Source organism: Dipodomys spectabilis, unplaced genomic scaffold (genome assembly GCF_019054845.1).
Source record: "Dipodomys spectabilis isolate Male_0828 unplaced genomic scaffold, ASM1905484v1 ptg000558l, whole genome shotgun sequence".
NCBI lineage: Eukaryota > Metazoa > Chordata > Mammalia > Rodentia > Heteromyidae > Dipodomys > Dipodomys spectabilis.
In genome coordinates, this window is record NW_024871235.1 from 2,255,236 (window position 1) to 2,273,303 (window position 18,068).

The window sequence follows — 18,068 nt, forward strand, 5'->3', positions numbered from 1 at the left end:
GGAATATCACTACCAAATTCCAAACTCTACTACAAACCCATAGTAATCAAAACAGCTTGGTACTGGTACAAGAACAGACCTCAGGACCAATGAAATAGAATTGAAAACCCAGAAATGAACCTACAGACCTATAGCCATCTAATCTTCGATAAGGGAACTAAAAAAAAAACAGAATGGAAGAAAGCTTGTTCAGTAAATGGTGCTGGCAAAATTGGTTAATCACTTGTAGAAAACTAAAGCTACATCCTCATATATCACTCTGCACCAGAATCAACTACAAATGGATCAAAGACGTCGAGTCAAAGCAGACACCCTGAAAACATTACAGGATGGAATATGAGAAACCCTAGGTCTCCTTGGCACAGGCCGAAATTTTCTTAATAGAGACCCAGAAACACGAAAAATCAAAGAAAGGTTGGACAAAAGGGATTTCATGAAATTGCATAGCTTCTGCCTGGCAAAGGACAAAGCTAGCAAGATCAATAGAAAGCCCACAGATTCGGAGAGGATCTTCAGTAGCCATACAACAGACAAGGGTCTTATATCTAAAATATACCTGGAACTCAAAAAATTATATCCCCCAACAACAAATCGCCAAAGAAACAACTGCCCAATAAATAAGTGGGCTAAAGACTTACAGGGAAACTTCTCTGAAGAGGAAATAAGGATAGTGAATAGACACACGAAGAAATGCTCAAACTCCCTAGCCATAAAAGAAATGCAGATCAAAACAGCATTGAGATACCACCTCACCCTAGTTAGAATGGCTATAATCAAGAACTCTGATAACAACAGAAGCTGGTGGGGATATTGGTGGGACCGTATACTTTTTCAACCACTTTGGAAAGCAATATGGGGCTTCCATAGAGCTCCCCGATGACCCAACACTCCCACTTTTGGGCATTTAACCAAATGATTACAAACAATACCATACTAAAGCTACCAACACAACTATGTTTATTGCAGCATTATTTACCATAGCTAAGATACGGTACCTACCCAGATGCCCCTCAGTAGATGAATGGATCAAGAAAATGTGGTTTATATACACAATGGAATTCTATGCGTCAATGGGAAAGACTGACATTGCCCCATTTGTTAGGAAATGGAAAGCCTTGGAAAAAATTATATTAAGTGAAGTAATCTAGGCCCAAAGAAACATAAGTGTCATGGTTTCCCTTATTTGCAATAACTAGTATATGTCTGAGACGAACAGAAACTGTCAGACAAGTTGATGTTAGGAGAAATGAACCCTAAGATAAGGACTCAAATTGGTTTCCGTTGTTGCTATTGTTTCTGCCATATTTATGACATGATTTATTTGTTGATTTTTATGTCCCTGCCCCACGGTATAACCCCTGTTTTCACTGTATTTGATGTTGGCATAATTTGGGGATGGCAAGGGGAAAACAAATTATTATACAGGTGGACTAATTACCACAATGACATGTACAATACATTATGTTGAAAATGAACTTAAAACTTTGGTGTGGAGGGGGTATTGTGGTGGTAGAAGTGGAGATATTAAGGGATGGGAAGGGGAAACAATGGAGGAGGCAAAATTGCTTGAAAAGAAATGTACTCATTACCTTGTTCATGTAATTGTAAACCCTCTGTTTGTATTTTCACAATAAAAAATCATAAACTAATAAAGTGAAATTAATGTCAATCTTGTTTTGTTGGTCGTAAGGCTCTAACTCTGGGCCTGGGCACTGTCCCTCCTCCCTTCGGCTGAAGCATACCACTGTATCTCTTCAGCTACAGTGCCGTTTCTAGTTGTCAAGAGATATATTGGAGATAAGAGTCTCACAGACTTTTCTGCCCAAGCTGACTTTGAACCAGTATCCTCAGATCTCAGACTTTTGGTAGCTAAGATTACAGGCATGAGCCAACAAAGTCCAGATCTAAGACAATTTTTAAAAAGTAAGCTTATTGAAACTTCTTGCTTTTTCCAATAAACAATCTTACTTTTTCAGCATTAGTTTATATCTATGATTTATTTTTAGATGAAACTGTGAATTTTTTAATCTTTACTATTACTCAGTATCTCACAAAAATCCAGTTATTGACTTTCCCCAACGTCTATTATTACATACTAAATTACTTACTATTATTACACTCTATATTACATATAATGTGAATTAAAAATAGTTTGGATCATTTCAGATAAATTAGTAGCTGCTATTTTAGCATTATAAATTCACACCTGTGATTTTAAACGAAGGAAAGAAGATTTTCGAGTTAAAATGAAGTATGAATGTGTCGTGTGTCCCAATTGAAACAAAAAAATCTGAATTCATACAGACAAAATTATTTTCTTTCCACTTATGTCTTTGCAGTAATACTATTGGAAATAGTGAGGCAAGAAGAGGAAGAATTCAATCATTTTTTTTTTTTGTCAGTCGTGAGGCTTGAATTCTGGGCTACAGCCCTGTCCCTGTGCTCTTCAGCTCAAGCCAAGTGCTCTACCGCTTGAACCCCAGCTCTACTTCTGGTTTTCTAGTGGTTTATTGGAGATAAGAGTCTCACAGATTTTCCTGCCAAGGCTGGCTTTGAACCGTGATCCTCAGATCTCCGTGATCTTCCTGAGTAGCTAGGATTACAGGCGTGAGCCACCGGTGCCCGGCAAGGAGGAAGAATTCAAATCATGTCAAACAATGTCTCTGTATGAAGACCTGCCTATTCCCAATTGTCACAAAATTTCACGTGTCTATCTTAGAATTCTATTTGGAAAAGTTCTAAATCATTGATTCTTTTTGTACTTTCTGTTATAGGAAACAAAATATAGACACAAAACAATTGAAATAAAATGCACACATACGTTGAAGTCACAATTGGAAAACAAACTAACAAAGTAGCACTCGCCCAGGAACAAAAGCATGTTGTGCCCAGTTTATTTTTTTTAAGCACAAAAACCTCAAATACATGTTAACTTGGCATAGAGCCTTAAAGATAACTGTGTCTCAGAAATACGGTTGTGTTAATTTGTAATTAAATTCATCTAGATGAACTTAATATAGCAAAACCCTGGAACGGATCAAATTGTTTAAAACAATTGTGACTGTATGCGGAGTGAGATCTGCAAATATTTAAAAGAATCAAATAAAATCATGACATACTTAAAAAATTCAGAAATGTAATTAATAACTCCAATAGTATCCATATTGAGAACTAATTCCTACTGATTTAACAAGAAAAAATATGCAAATAGTCGAATCTGAGCATTGTACATGAATGTACATAATTTTAAACTACTCCAAATTACACTTTGTAGAAGACTGAATGTGGCTTATCTAAAGGAAAACATCAATGCATGATATGAATGAAATTAAAAATCTCATGAAAAGAGAGAAGTGGTTTCTGGAAAATAATAGTTTAATAAATTGTGGTCAAAATCTTTCTAGTACTGACAAAATTGCATATCTATTTATTTAGATCGAAAAAAGACCTCAAGTTACTTGTGTAGATTTGAAACTTTGGCAAAGTATCAGTATACATCTGTAACATTATTATGGGTGTTGACTCTAGCAAGGAATTCATTTCCTCTTCGATCTGACAAATGAATATATGAAAGAACTTCTCCAGCTAAATATCAAGACTTAACTAAACATATAACCAGAAAAATTATCATGTAAGCCGTATTGCAACTGGGGTAAAAGAAAAATCAGTCATACTGATTCTGTGTTTATTGTAAATGTTGATTTTTTTTCATTAATTATTTCCTTTAGCTTCCTTTGTGTTACATGATGTATATATTAGTAACTAATTTTGGATGCCTCATTAAATTTTGTTCGGAGTATAATGTCTCACTTCAGTTCCTATTCAATGAAATGATGTTGATTACAAAAATTCTAATAACCACTGTTTATAATACCCAAAATCTCATAAGCATGACACCAGTAAGCATTGGTTAACATTTTGATTGGTTAACATTTTGATATCATGGTCTCATGACTGATGAGGCCTATCTGCATGAGTATCATTGTACCTAGATTCCTCAGCCTGAATTTTGCTACTGTTAAAAATATTTATATCTTTATTTGTCATTGATCAAAGATTAAATCTGAGTATAAAGCCTAAGGAAAATGATAAAGTAAGAATTTAGCTTTTCTGGATATAAAGTAAACAAAATTCAGCATAGAGTAACTCACTGGTTTGAAGTCAGCCAATTTCTCCAAAATATTCTAAGCATTTCCTTATAATGTGTATTGTTCTCAAGAAGGGAATGGGTAATATGAGAAGAGGACTAACCAATATTGTCTTCAAATATACATAATTTGGATTACCCTCTACATTTGGATATAAGCATTTCTGATAAAAAACTGTTTGAATAATTGATTATCAGGTCAGGTATAATATATCCTACTTTCATATACCAAACTACATTCAGAAAATGGTTTATACCAATTTACTAAAGAAAGTCCTGGCAGAAAAACGGCATCTCTTCACTATGTGATGCCCAATTCTTAGGTATTTCATTATGCCTCCATTTAATGAATGCAATTGTTTAAATGATTCATGAAGTATTAATTAAAATTGATCAGTGTCTTACAATATAATTATGTATAATTTTATCCTAGATTCATTCAAGAACGGCCCATTCAATCATGACATACATCACATTCCACTGGTATTCATATGGATAGGAATGAGTTCTTAGGATCTTCTGCCATTTGGAGATGGCAGGACCAGGATTTGAACTATAGGCTCCAGATCCCACCAGCTAAACCTGAGGATAGGGAACTCACCTGTCTGTCCAAGAACATCAGCAAGACCAGTGATTAGGGAGTCACCAGTGGCTCTCAGCAGTCCTCCTTGATACTTACAAGGCTGTGATAGGAGGATCATAGTCAAAGTCACCCTAGGCAGGAAAGTCCTTGAGATCCCTGTCCACCTTCAGTGCCAACAAAGCCAGAAGTAGAGCCATATGGCTACAGTGGTAGAGGGCTAGCCTTAAGCAAAACCAGCTCATGGACTGTGCCCAGATCCTGAGTTCAAGGTTAGGGACTGGCAACAAACAGACATACACAACAATATGTGCAGCCATCCACCTAAAGCAGGTCACCCTCTTGTCCCCAACTGGATTGGACAAAGTTCCCTGGAAAAGGGGAGCTGCTGTCATCTTGAATCCACCCATGCTTCCTGCATCACAGGATTCTGGCCACACTCCCATTCTTTCATGCTTCTTTCTGACCAGTGGGATACAAGAATGGTGGCCACACCCACATTTCATGATGCCCAGCACCAGGATTCCATTTGGTGGTTGACACTACCACCAGCAGTTGACGAAGGTAGAGGTGGCTGAGTGGTGAGCAGGAGACTCGAAGAGACTTTGGAGTAGAATAGGAAATTGATGTCCTAATCAGTGAGTGGGAGAATAGAGGATTTCGCAGAGCCTGGTAACATGGCCAGGCAATCTTTTCCATCCCAGTGCTCATATGTCTGAAATAACAGGACTCTGTGAAAGAGCTACAGGCATGAAACTACTTCCAGAACACCAGCAAAGGAATCCTCCTATCATACCTGCAACACTCAAGAACACAAAGAACACAGAAAAGGGAGGGATCCCCAAGACAAACACTACTGAGGAGTGTGATTCAACAGAGGGTCTGGCCAAAGGTGATGCAGACCGTGGGCCTCCCCTGCTTTTGGACACAAACACAGGCACCAGGGGCTAGAGTATCAAGGGTCCTGATAACATCAAGGATCTGCAGATGTGGTAGTGACACATGGTGCTCACCCTGGACTGCAGCAAAGAAGAAACTAGGCACTCAGTGCCAAGATTCCACCCCTGAAGCAGGAGAAGACAGACCTGCAGGATCGACTAGAGAAACAGAGGGAGAAGATGGCCCAGTTACATGAAGCACCACAAACGGAGCTAGAGATCCACAAGTCACCCATACAGAGGTTGGTTTCAGCAGAAAGAGATTTGCAATCTGCACCAGCCCAAGTGGAGCAGGTGGCCAATGACAGATAACTGGAGCATGAAGCTATTACCAGCCACCTGCAGGCTGCAGAGCGGTGTGTGTGGCAGAGCTGCATATGGTGGCTTCTGTGGTCACTGCTGCACAGAAGGAGACTGAAATGTTCTTTGAACGACTGAATGATGTGACCCTTCACCTTGAGGAAAAGACCACAAGATTCGATGACCTGCAGCAAGTGAACACAGAGTTGTAGGAGAAGCTGGAAGTGCTCTGGACAGAGAACAGCACCAGAAGAACATAATCTGCAAGTTCCAACTAGTGCTGGTGGGGCATGAGTTACTGAAGAGACTACTGGACCACCTGAGCTGGATGGTGACCTCAGCAAGTCTGGTGAGAGACACGTTCACAGAGGACCTGAGCATTGAGAGGTCCGCATGTAAAGAGGAGACTCAGTGGCTGAACGAGCAGGTGAACCAACTGACAGAGGAGAAGGAGAGAAGGGCAAGGCAGGTGCTGGAGAATGAGCTGGGGGAACTGAGAAAGAAAATGACAGAGCCATGGCGCCCCGCAGGACCATCTCAGGTGGAACTGCATTTGTGTTGCAGGCCTAGGCCTACTGCACAGAGAAGGAGTTGAAAAAACTGGAGTAACAAGTTCACATCCAGGTCCAGGAAAACCAGAAGCTCTGTCTCCAGAACACAGAGCAGCAGTAGCAACTGCAGAGACTGGAGGATAAGGCCAAGGATCTGCAGGAGATACACTAGACCCCACAAGGCACATGTGTGTGTGTGTGACCCATAGCCAGAGGAAGAGCTGGCCCTGCTGTGGAACACTCTCCACAAGGCGAGCAGTGAGAAGGAAGAGCTCACCAACATCTTGGACTCAGAGCAACAGGTGAAAAAAGAACTGTGAGAACACCTAGAACATTCAGAGGAGAAGATAGAGGAATGGAAAGAGGTAGCTGAGAGAGGGAGAGAGAAAGAGAGAGAGAGAGGGAGAAAGAGAGAGAGAGAGGGAGGGAGTGGGAGGGAGAAAGAGAGAGAGAGAGAGAGAGAGAGAGAGAGTGCCAAGCATCATGGGAGCTGCAGGAGCAGCAGGAGCAGTCCGTGGCCCAGCTGCAGGTGCTCAGAGCCACCTGTGAGCAGCATATTGCCTCCAATGAGTGGCTGAACTCTGAGAAGGAGGCCCTGCAGCATCACCTGCAGAGGCAGACCCAGCTGCTGGAGCTGCTGAAACAAGTGCAGGGCCCGAACAACTGGGGGGGCCAAGTGGTGCTCCCAAAGTGGCAGGACACTCTCAAGTGCCTGGAAGTGACCAGACCATAGGAGGAGCACCTGCAAGTCCAGCTGAGCTTCCTGGCTTTCTCTGGGGAAGTGGAAAGTGTGAGTCCTGCGGAAGAAAAAGAGAGGAGGTTACTCCCCCCTGACGTGACCGTCCCAGAGGATGGAGACATGCCCCAGACCTAGAGGGACAGGATCTGCGAGCCCTCTCAGAAGCTGAGATCCACAGGGGAAATCTCCTGCTGCAGGAGCAGAGGCCCTGCTGGGGGCATCCAGCCCACTTGCAGCTCAGTACCAGACAGAGCTGGAGCTACAGGCCCCCTGATCTGTGAGCTGCCACCACAGCTGGCATGGGGATGGCAAGTGGGACACGTGGGCATCCGAGAAGAAAATCTGCTTCATCCACGACCTGTCTGATGAGGTGGACTTCCAGAGTCCAGTGGATGAGCTCCACCATCAATGTAGCCAGCTGTCGGCACACATCTGCACCACCGTGGAGTCCCTCATGGCATGTAAAGAGCAGATTTTTGTCCTGGATAAGCTGTGTCAGGAGAAAGCCGAGCACGTGTGCTGGCTCTCCCAGGAGAAGATGGAGAAGAAGAGCTTCAGGAGCTGCTGTGGGTCCTCGCAGGTGAAGGCACGGACAGCGGGCTCCAGATGCCAGCACAGGCTGAGCCCCCCTCCCCCACTGCTTCAGACTCCTCAGGCACTAGGGTAGGCGAAATGAGGGAGGAGCAGAAAGGTTTTGAAGAATTGTAACTTCAAGTCAGCTTGGAAACTGCCAGAGGAGAGGTTGGGGTTCCAACCCCATAGATGACTCCCTGATGGAGCACATCCTGCAGCAGATGCCTCACATCCAGAGCCACCTACAGCTTGAGGGCTCAGGCAAGGAGCACTCCCTCCCTTTCTTCTGTAGACTGATGTGGATGATAACTCTCTATGTGACATACTGACTCTCAAAAGCCTCGGCAGCCACCAGAAGTAGGTGGCAGGTGGCCTTTTCTCAGGCCTCCATCTGCCACAAGATGGGGATAAACTATGGGCCAGGTAGGGCAGAGGCTGCCGGGAAGCTGCCCAAATTCAAGGGACATCTAATGGCCCATTGGTGGCCAGGGAAGAGGCCCATGTTATGCTTATCACAAAGAATAAATTGTTTTCAAAGGGAAGAAAAGCCTCCAACAAAGATTTGTTCTTACAGTCCTGGGGCTTGAGCTCAGGGCCTGGCCACTGTCCCTGAGATCTTTTTGATTAAGGCTGGTGCTCTACCAATGGAGCCCCACCTCCCCTTCCAGCTTTTTCAGTGTGGAATGAAACCACTGGTGTCAGGAATGCTAGGCAACCACTCTACCACTGAGCCACATTCTCAGCTAGGATGATTCCCCTGTCCCAAACCCATATGGACATTCCTCAGATAAATAGGAAGTAGGGGCTAGGATGAATATGAAGCACAGTCTGGTTCACACAGAAATACTCCCCTGCCCCCTCTTGGACTTAGTTGAAGTTTCTCTTCTACCATTGAGGGATGAGAGAGGGATGGGGGAGTCTCGAGAGAGGAGTACCAAGAACAGTGGCCCCCAGACCCCACAGCCTACCTCACACAAGTGGTCCTCTAGATTCCAAACTTAGGTGACTCAATGTGGTTTCTACACTGTCTCTTAACCTCTTCAATGCTCAGGATGAATAAATGTAGGCCCTGGACTCAGCCCACACACAGGGTAGAAGCTCCTAGTTCCAGACCAACTTCCATCTCTGACTGCCCTGAGTTAGGCCAGACTCACCACTCACCATAATGCTCGTAGCAATGACCTCATGTATAGATTCCAGGAAGATGGTGTGTAGCAAAGAGCAAAAGCAACAGAGTGAGCAGGGCAGAAGGATGTGGTGGGGGTGATTGCTCTGAGATCTTCCTTCTTGGAGCCCTCCTGTCAAGCCAGAGTCATGCTAACCAAAGCATGGCCAAGGTCAGAGTGTGAGATGAGATGGAGGAAGACAGGACTAAAGGAGGTATTGCTTTGTCTTGGAGCACTTGAAAATTCCAATTATATTTGACCCATACCAATCCCAAAGCCAACACGCAATACCTCTCCTTGTTGTTGTTGGCTGTGCGCACTGTCCCTGAGCTCTTTTTCTCAAGGCTGGAACTCTGCCACTTGAGCCACAGGGACACTTCTTGTTTCCTGATAATTCATCGAGGACAAGAATCTCACACACTTTCCTGTCCTGGCTCGCTTGGCACCATAATCCTCCAGATCTCAGCTTCCGAGTATCTCGGATGACAGGTATGAGCCACCAGTGCCCAGCATGTGATGCCTTTTGAAGGCATCTTGCCGAGTCTGTATAAGGAGCCCCAAAGGGCCTGGATAGACCACAACCCAATCAAGTAGCTGGGATGGGGGAAGGCTGACCTTCTAGCCATACTGTTCCCCAAAATTAAAGATGCCAGGTGGTTTTGTATGCATCCAACACCTAGGCCAACACCCATGAGCCTTAGTTGGGAAAACGTGGAGAATACCTAAAGATTGCATTGTAGAAATCTCTGATTTTGCTTGCATGTGGTGTGTGTGTGTGTGTGTGTGTGTGTGTGTGTGTGTGTGTGTGTGTGTGTGTGTGAACTCAGGGCCTAGGCTCTATCCCTGAGTTTTCTTGCTCAATCTAGTGCTCTGCCACTTGAGCCACAACCCCACTTGATTTTTGATGGTTAATTTTATATAAGAATCTCAAGGACTTTCCTGTCCAGGGTGGCTTCAAAGCTTGATGCGGGCCCCACAGCAGTAAGAGTAAACATAACTCACAGGTACAATCCCTATGGTGGGTGACTCCTGCCTCCTCGTGGCTAGACGCGGGACATGCAGCCCCGTGTCGTCGTCCTCTAGAATTCAATTGGGGTAAGTGACCAGGGCCAAGCTGACTTTTGCTCACCCTGAGTGCTGATTCCAGAGCAGGTATGTTCCACCCTAGGCCAAGAGAGGTCCAGGAGGCCTGGCTCCCAGAGGCACAAGGAAGGGAGAGGTCAGCTCCAGGCCGAGCTAAGAGCCTTTGCCCACGGATACCCAAGTTGGCCTTCCTAATCACCGTAAGAACTGTCAAAGAATAAACCAAAACAAAAAACAAAACAAAAAAATTGGAGCTGTGCCTCCAAGTGCTAGAGCTTTAGCATTGAATCAAAGAGTGCAGGGACAGGGCCCCCAAGCTTTGAGTTCAATACCCTCAGCTGACCCTCCCCCAGTTTAGCTAAATATGAACTAGTAGGATTTTTCAAGTGTTTCTGAAGAATGGTGATACTGAAGAAAGCATCCTAATTCTAATTAAAGCTGAACTTGTGACATACAGCTATGTGCTGAGTCCTTCACAGGGTCCTGTTTGCTGGGTCCTTCTGACATGGGGGTTTTGTGCTGAGTCCTCAAATAGTCCTGTTTGCTGAGTAATCCCAAAGGGTGCTATGTTCTGAATCCCTGAGAAGATTGGGCCCTGGTGGTTTTTTCAAAGGGTGCTGTGCGCTGTGTCCATTATACAGCTACTGTATGCTGAGTCCTTCAAAAGATGGGGTGTACTAATTCATCCCAAAAGGTACGGGTACTGCTATGTTCTGAGCCCTTGAGAAGAGATGGATAAGGTGAAATTTTCAAGTGATATGTGCCGAGTCCTTTACACAGTGTGCTCTGTACTGTCCTTCAAATGGTGCTATGTGCTGAGTCCTTCCACAAGGTAGTATGTGCTGAGTCCTTCAAAATTATGCTATGTGCTGAGTTTTTTGAAGGGTGCTGTGCACTATTTTACACAGTGTGCTACGTACTCAGCCCTTCAAAGGGGGCTTTGTGTGATCTTAACACAGGGTGCTATGTACTGAGTCCCTGGGAAAGAATGGTAGCGTTGAGTTTTTCAAAGCATGCCATGCACTTAGTCCATTACGTTGTGGGCTATGGACTCCCTCCTTCAAAGGGTGCTGTTTGCTGAGTACTTTACACAGGGTACTATATGCTAAGTCCTTCAAAGGGAGCTGTGTGCTGAGTCCTTTACACAGGGTGCTTTGTGCTGTTTTTTGAAGTGTGCTGTGTGCTGACTCATCTAAAAAGGTACTATGTTCTGAGTCCTTGAGAGGTAGTTATCCCCAACAATCACACACACACAAACACACAGAAACATACACACATAAAAATAAACACAAACGAACATACATACACAAACATACACACAAGGGTCACCGTGTGTGGATTTTGGTTTGTGGGTTGGAGGTTCATGGAAGAGAGTCTCCTCCAGCTGTGGAGCTGAGGGGTGATTTGATACCCAGGGCAGGTACTGGGGTTGGGAGGGAGTGATGAGCTGAGGTGAGGCTATAATTTCCATGGCCTGGAAGTCTTTGGTCTCAGTCAGGGCTTGGCTTGCAGCCAGGGGTGGGGGCCAGGCCTGAGGGGAAGAGGGGGAGGTGGCCAAGAGGAGGAGGCAGTGGGGCCCAAGGCACACTCCCATGGCAGCAGTGGCTAGGGGCACGACTCAGGGGTGGGTGAGGGGGTGGGCATGCCCGGCGGGGGCGACACAGCCCAGGAGAGGAGTGGGAGCAGAGAGAGAGAGCAGAGAGAAGAGCGAGTATACACAAGGGCAAGTGGCTTCATCAGCTGGCGGCCTCGCTGATCATATTGCAGGTTCTGGTGGGGAGCACAGAACACATGGAGCTGGTGCAACAGGCACATTGCCACGGGCAGCCACGTGAAGGCATGGTGGCCATGGCGGCCCTGAGACTGAGGTCCTGGCAAGGGAGCACAGGAGCAGCTGAGGTGGGGGTGGTGTTCACTGAAGAAGAGGAGCAGAGGCCACATGCAGCCCTGCCATGTGCCCACAGATGCTCCTGCCCCCTCCCAGCAGCATTGCATTTCAAACATGGCACTTTTGGCTCCTACCAGCTGCACCTCTCACAGTCGCCCAGAGGAGATGGCAAACCCCTGGCTGGCTTGCAGCCCCGAACTGGTCGCCACCCCTGGTCCTAGGACTCCGGGCCCATGTGCACCTGGAGCCACCTCCTACAGCTTCTCCCATTAGTACACGTGAGTGGTGGATCTGAGGGCCCACAGCCTGGAAACGCTCTGGCCAACCAACCACTGACCCTGACCTGCACCTCCTGCCTCCCCTTTCCTGTTTCCTCCTCGAGTCCACCCTCCTCCTCCCCTCCCCCAGTCTGCATGACCCTGTCAAAAACGTGTCCCAGGGGTCGGGGGTAGGGGTGTGTGTTGACCTGGGGATCCCACCCTGATCCTTAGTGGCCAGTGTCCCAGGAAACAGGGAGATGCAGGAATGGGTGAGGAGGGTTGCCACAGAGCACCTGGCCTGGAGCAGTGGGAGCCACACAGCCACACATCTGCACCCTTCCTCTCTCTGGTGGGAACCTGGTGGCTTTAATCAGAGGTGGGGAACAGCACCTCCACACCTGCCTTCTTGAGTCTTTTTCTTTTTGCTGGGGGTGGTGGGTGTTGGATGCAGAAGATAGGCCCTCCTTGCTGTGTGAGCCCTTGTCTTCTGTGCTTGGTCACCCTATCACCTGAGGAGGGTCCCAGAAGAGCTCACTAGGTATGTGAGGGCACTTGGAGTCAGACAGAAGGTGAATATCTGGGAGGAATATACCCACTCTGACCCACATACACACAGCCTGTCTGCCCTCCCCCCATCCCAGCTGTCAACAGTACTCACAGGGTGATCACATTTCCCAGCTCTCCCAGCATCTGCTGGTGCTCCCTGTCCATCTGGTCTCCTCATCTCTCCCAAGAATCCACCAAATCACCCAGAAGCATCTAGGCTGGAAGTAGGGAATCCATCCATGTATGTATCCTTTAAGACCCCATCCATTTCCCCAACACTGCCCCAAACCCAGGTCAGACACCCCTCTGGGGCACCATGACCCCCTGCTTGTTTTCAGCCCCGGCTGAGGAGCCACCTATCTTGGACACCTTCACCAAGTGTCCTGGCCTAGGGTTTTTGTGAATGAGGAGTCAAGGCTGGTTGTTCCCAGGGGAAAGTGTCTGGCCCTGGAGAAAGGGATAGGCAAGGTTGTTCTGTGTTATTAGAGTGATGGTCCCTTTTGTTGGATCCCCTGTTCTGACCAGGCAACCCCCATGCTCCAGCTTGTACCTTGTCCCAAAGGAGGAACCAACAAACTCAGAAGAGGCACTGCTCTGAGTCTGTGTGTGTGTGTGTGTGTGTGTGTGTGTGTGTGTGTGTGTGTTGTGTGTGCATGACAGAGAGAGAGGGAGCATGAGAGAGAGAGGGGGGAGGGAGAGAGACAGTCAGACAGACAGACAGACAGATCATCTTTCTCCTTATACAGCCTTACTGTGCTCAGGTGAGTGATCTGTTGGCAAATTACAGGTGCTGCATGGACTAATCTTCTGTCACAGTTCTGGATTTGTGTGTGTGTCTGTTTGTGTGTGTGTGTGTGTGTTGGGAGAACAGGGAGATGAGAACAATGAAAACATATTTAAGGCACCGTGTCTACGAAGAGCAAAAGCATTTTATTTGTATGTATGTGTGTGTGTGTGTGTGTTGTTCTTTTTTCATCAATGCCAAGTACATGTCTAGCGATAATTTGTTTTCTCTTTCACCATTTCATGGCTCCTTTGGGGAAGGTTTCAGTACATGTTCTTTTCCACCTCTCTCTTCTCCCTTTCCTGTAGCCCACAGTAGCTGCTGGGCCTGTGTGGGTCTCCCCTAGGAGGCCTGTGTGAACCACAGACCAGAGTGGACACCTGTCCTTCTGTCTTCAGCCAGAAGACAGGCAACTGTGACCACAGCCGTACTCTTCTAGCCAGACAGTGTGCTCTAGTGTTATAGTTGGATCTAATTCAAGGGTTGGGAATGTGTCTGCCAAACGTAATTAGGGAACAGATTGGGGGGGGGGGTAGTAGGGCAGGGGCTGTGGTTAGGAGGGTATGGGAAGTGGTGAATGTTGTGACATGGAAGATGGTTCACCACAACCGAGATTGAGAGGGGAAACTTACCCAGGGCATTGACTGTGTCCATCGGCATCTGGGCAGGGGATTCCAGGCCCCCTCTGGTGGCATGGATTCCCTCAGGGGGCAAGGTACTGGTGGGCAGTCCTCCTTGGAGTCCTGCAGACTCCAGGCTGTGTTTGGCCTGGGCCATTTCCAGCTGGGCAGTGGTAAGCAAGTGCGCTCCCCCTGCTGGAGCCTGCTTGCTAACTGCCCTGGCAGTTAGCTTGGGCTCTCTGAATGTTACTTTCTATAACCTGCTGTATGCTGTCTGGAAGAAAAAGCAGACCACTGAATTTAGAACCCTTCAAGTTTGATTGGGACAACGTTCAAAGCAGCATAGGAAGAGTTCCCAAGCCAGATGGTCTCCTGTAATGAACGTCATGCCTTGACTGACTTTCTTCAGCAGCTGTTGATTCTCCTCCAGCCCTCTCTAGGGTGACCACCACAGTCAAGGCTGCTTGGGGAGCAGCGATTGTGACCTCACCATCCCTAGCCTGCCAGCTGTGAGCAGAGATGATTCCCAGCACCTGCACTGGACTCTGGGAGATTCGGAAAACAGGGATACCTCGAGGAGTCTTTCTCTGCAACATGTATCTTGGGGGCCAGATGTGGTAATCCTGACTGGCCCCAGGGGGAGGAGAGGAGGCCCCTTGAGTCAGGCATTCAGCTCACAGCAACCTCATTCGCACCTACATGGGATATTGAGTGCCACAGAGCTTGTCAGCTGCTGGACAGAGATCTTTGAGAAGACAGGCATCCCAGAGGCCCTGGAATGTAGCAAGTACATAGTGGCTCACATCCTCAGAGCCAAAACAGTTAAGTGTGGTGGCACCAGGAGGGGGTAAGAGGGAGGAGGGAGAACTGAGGGAGAGCTACATCAGGCTTCGTCCCCACTCCCCCACAGAGGATTCTTACCTGAATCAGATGGGACTGTTCTGTAGTATTGTCATAGACAGATGCTCATTTATTTTGCAACAAACCATTGCAGTGTGCACCAGGCTCTGGGGGGTCACAAACAATGAAATGTTCCAGGATTGGTTCCACAGAGCATGAAGAAACCTTGGATTGATCTGGATGCCAGTGCTTCAAGCCTGTCATCCTAGCTATTTAGGAAGCTGAGATCAGAGAACTGAGGCTTTTGTCTCGGGCAGGAAAGCCTGTAAGACTCTTGTCTTGAATTAACTACCAAAAACAAAATGCCAGAAGTGGATGTGTCGCTCAAGCCATAGACTGCTAGCTTTGAATAAAAAGGCTAAGGGACAGCACCTATGCTCCAAGTACAAGGCCTAGTACTCACACAAAGAAAGTAAAGAGAGAGAGGAGGGAAGGACAAAAGGAGAAAAAGAGGAAAGAAAGGAAGAAGGGAGAACATGCAAGCCTTGGTTTGGAGTCCCTGGATCAAGGGAGCCAACTATTCACAATTTCTGTGGGAACAGATTCAGAACCTAAAGCCAGTATGTAGGACCAATCCACTGACCTCTCAGCAACTTCATGACAGCCAGAGCTATGTGGTCACCGACTGTAGAGGGAACCAGCCTCTGGTAGAACCTAGGGCTCAGGGTGGGTCACCAGGTTTCAATTAACCCCAGCCACATCGAGTTTATTTTCTGGTCAGATAAGAAGAAAGTTTCCAAGGGCTAGGGAGGTATTGGGGTTAGAGTTTCAACGGAGGGACAAGGGATAAGCAGGAATTTCAAAAGGGAGGATGGTCCCAGGTCAGGTGTGTCAGGAAATTGGAGCCATGGCCTCACCTGACAACATAGACTACCAGTGTTTGAACCAGACACACTTCTATTAAATGTCCTGGCACCTTGGTCTCATGATTGACGACCTGGCTTTCATTCACTGCAGGATGCCTGAGCAATACATGCTTGGGGACTAGGACTTTCCAGGGCTCAAACTGATGATACCACCCCCGGTGTTCATTCCTCCACCAAAGACTGAGGTATGCATTCCACTGCCACAGGACAGCCTGGGAATGAGGGCAGGAAATGGTTCTCTTGGCTGGCTCACTCTTTAGTCTACATGGCAGATCTGGGATTCAGAGAGGGCAGGCTGAAGGTGGGGCAGAGCTGGGTAGAGGCTGGTGGGAAACCCAGAGGCACTGGGCTCTGAACAGGGTGGTTTCTTTGATAATACTCACAACATAGGAACATTTCTGGGATAGAGCAGCCCTTTTAACCTCCCCAAAAGGGACCTAGATCTCCCCAGTCTCCGTCCCTTGACCAGGAATCCCTTTGGGTGCCATATCATGTGGTTGGATAACTAGACCTTACCTCACTGCCCAGTGCTGAGGCAGTACAGTGAGAGAACCTGAGTCTTTGATAAGGTCAGGGGATCTTCAGTATGAGATTGTACTTGAATGTCCCAACTTAGGGCATGATGTTATCTTTTATGCTCCAAGATAGCACTCTACCATTTGAATCCCAGCTCCACTTCCAGCTTTTTGGGGTGTTTAATTGGAGATAAAGAATTCCCATGGGCTTTGCTGCTAAGTGTCATCCAACTGCAGTCCTCAGATTTCAGTCTCCTGGGGGGATAGGATGACAGGAATGGAAAAGAATGTTTGGCCTGCTACCAGTAGCTCATGGCTTTTATCCTAGGTACTCAGGAGGTGAGATCTGAGGATCATGGGTAAAAGCCAGCCTGGTTAGGAAAGACCTTGAGACTCTTATATCCAAGGAATTGCCAGAAAACCAGTAGCAATGCTGTGGCTCAAGCAATTGAGTGCTTGCCTTAAGCTGAAGAGCTCAAGGCAAGGACCAAAGCCCAGAGTTCAAGACCCTTAACGAACAACAACAAAAAGAGGTGATTAAGTTTTCCGCATAGCAGTATGCATGGTAGAAAATGCCGTGCTGGTCTATGAGGCATTCCAGATATGTGAGAGGCTCAATGTTTTGTCTACAGTGGGTCTGATGTCGGTACTGCCACCTTCTCATGGGTGGGATGTGTTCATAATTGAATGAGTTCATGTTTCTATTCTCGGGGACTGCTGAATCCTTGGGCTATCCGTATGTTTGTGTGTATGTGTGTGTGTGTGTGTGTGTGTATGTGTGTGTGTGTGTCTGTCTGTCTGTCTAGATGGCTTAGGAATGTGATCTCAACAATGCCTAAGATGCCTAAGTTACCATTGCAGGCCTTTAGACAGATATCAATAGAAACACACTCAGGTTTACAAACTTTTTCCTGAGCAGATGAACTTCATGTAACTAGTGTCAGCTCAATTAGAGCTGCCAATTAGAGCTTTTTGGCACATAAAGGGGTTGAGATTTAAACTATCCCCCACATTTTATAACATTAGCTTTTTTACTATCACAGAGGACTGGCAAGTTTCTGTTCCTTACAAGGTAGATAGTCATGGACATTAGGCATGCTTCCAAACTATCTTCCTATGACCTCCCGGCTCTGACCAGTTTTTGAAGGGCCACAAAATGACTCTAGGATCTGACACTTCTGCTATCCAAGCAGTGGCTTACTGCCTCTGGATGCTCCTCCATTGCTCTTGTCCCAGGAGTGTCTTCGCTACACTGGATAAATGCCTCATTGGCATTTCCCTTTAGCTGGTCGCTGGACTCGAACTCAGGGCCTGAGCACTGTCCCTCAGCTCTACAGCTCAAGGCTAGCACTCTGCCACTTTGAGTCCCAGACTCGGAGCTTGAATACTGTCCCCTAACTCTTCAGTCCAGGGCTAGTACTCTGCCACTGTGAGTCTCGAGCTTGGGGCTTGAGTACTGTCCCCTGACTCTTTAGTCCAGGGCTAGTACTCTGCCGGCTGAATAGAGATGACAGTCTCACAGGGACCTTTTTCTGCCCGGGCTGGCTTTGAACCAGTTTGCAGATCAGTGAGTCTTATAAAAGGCCACTTTCCTCCAATTAAAAGCAACAAG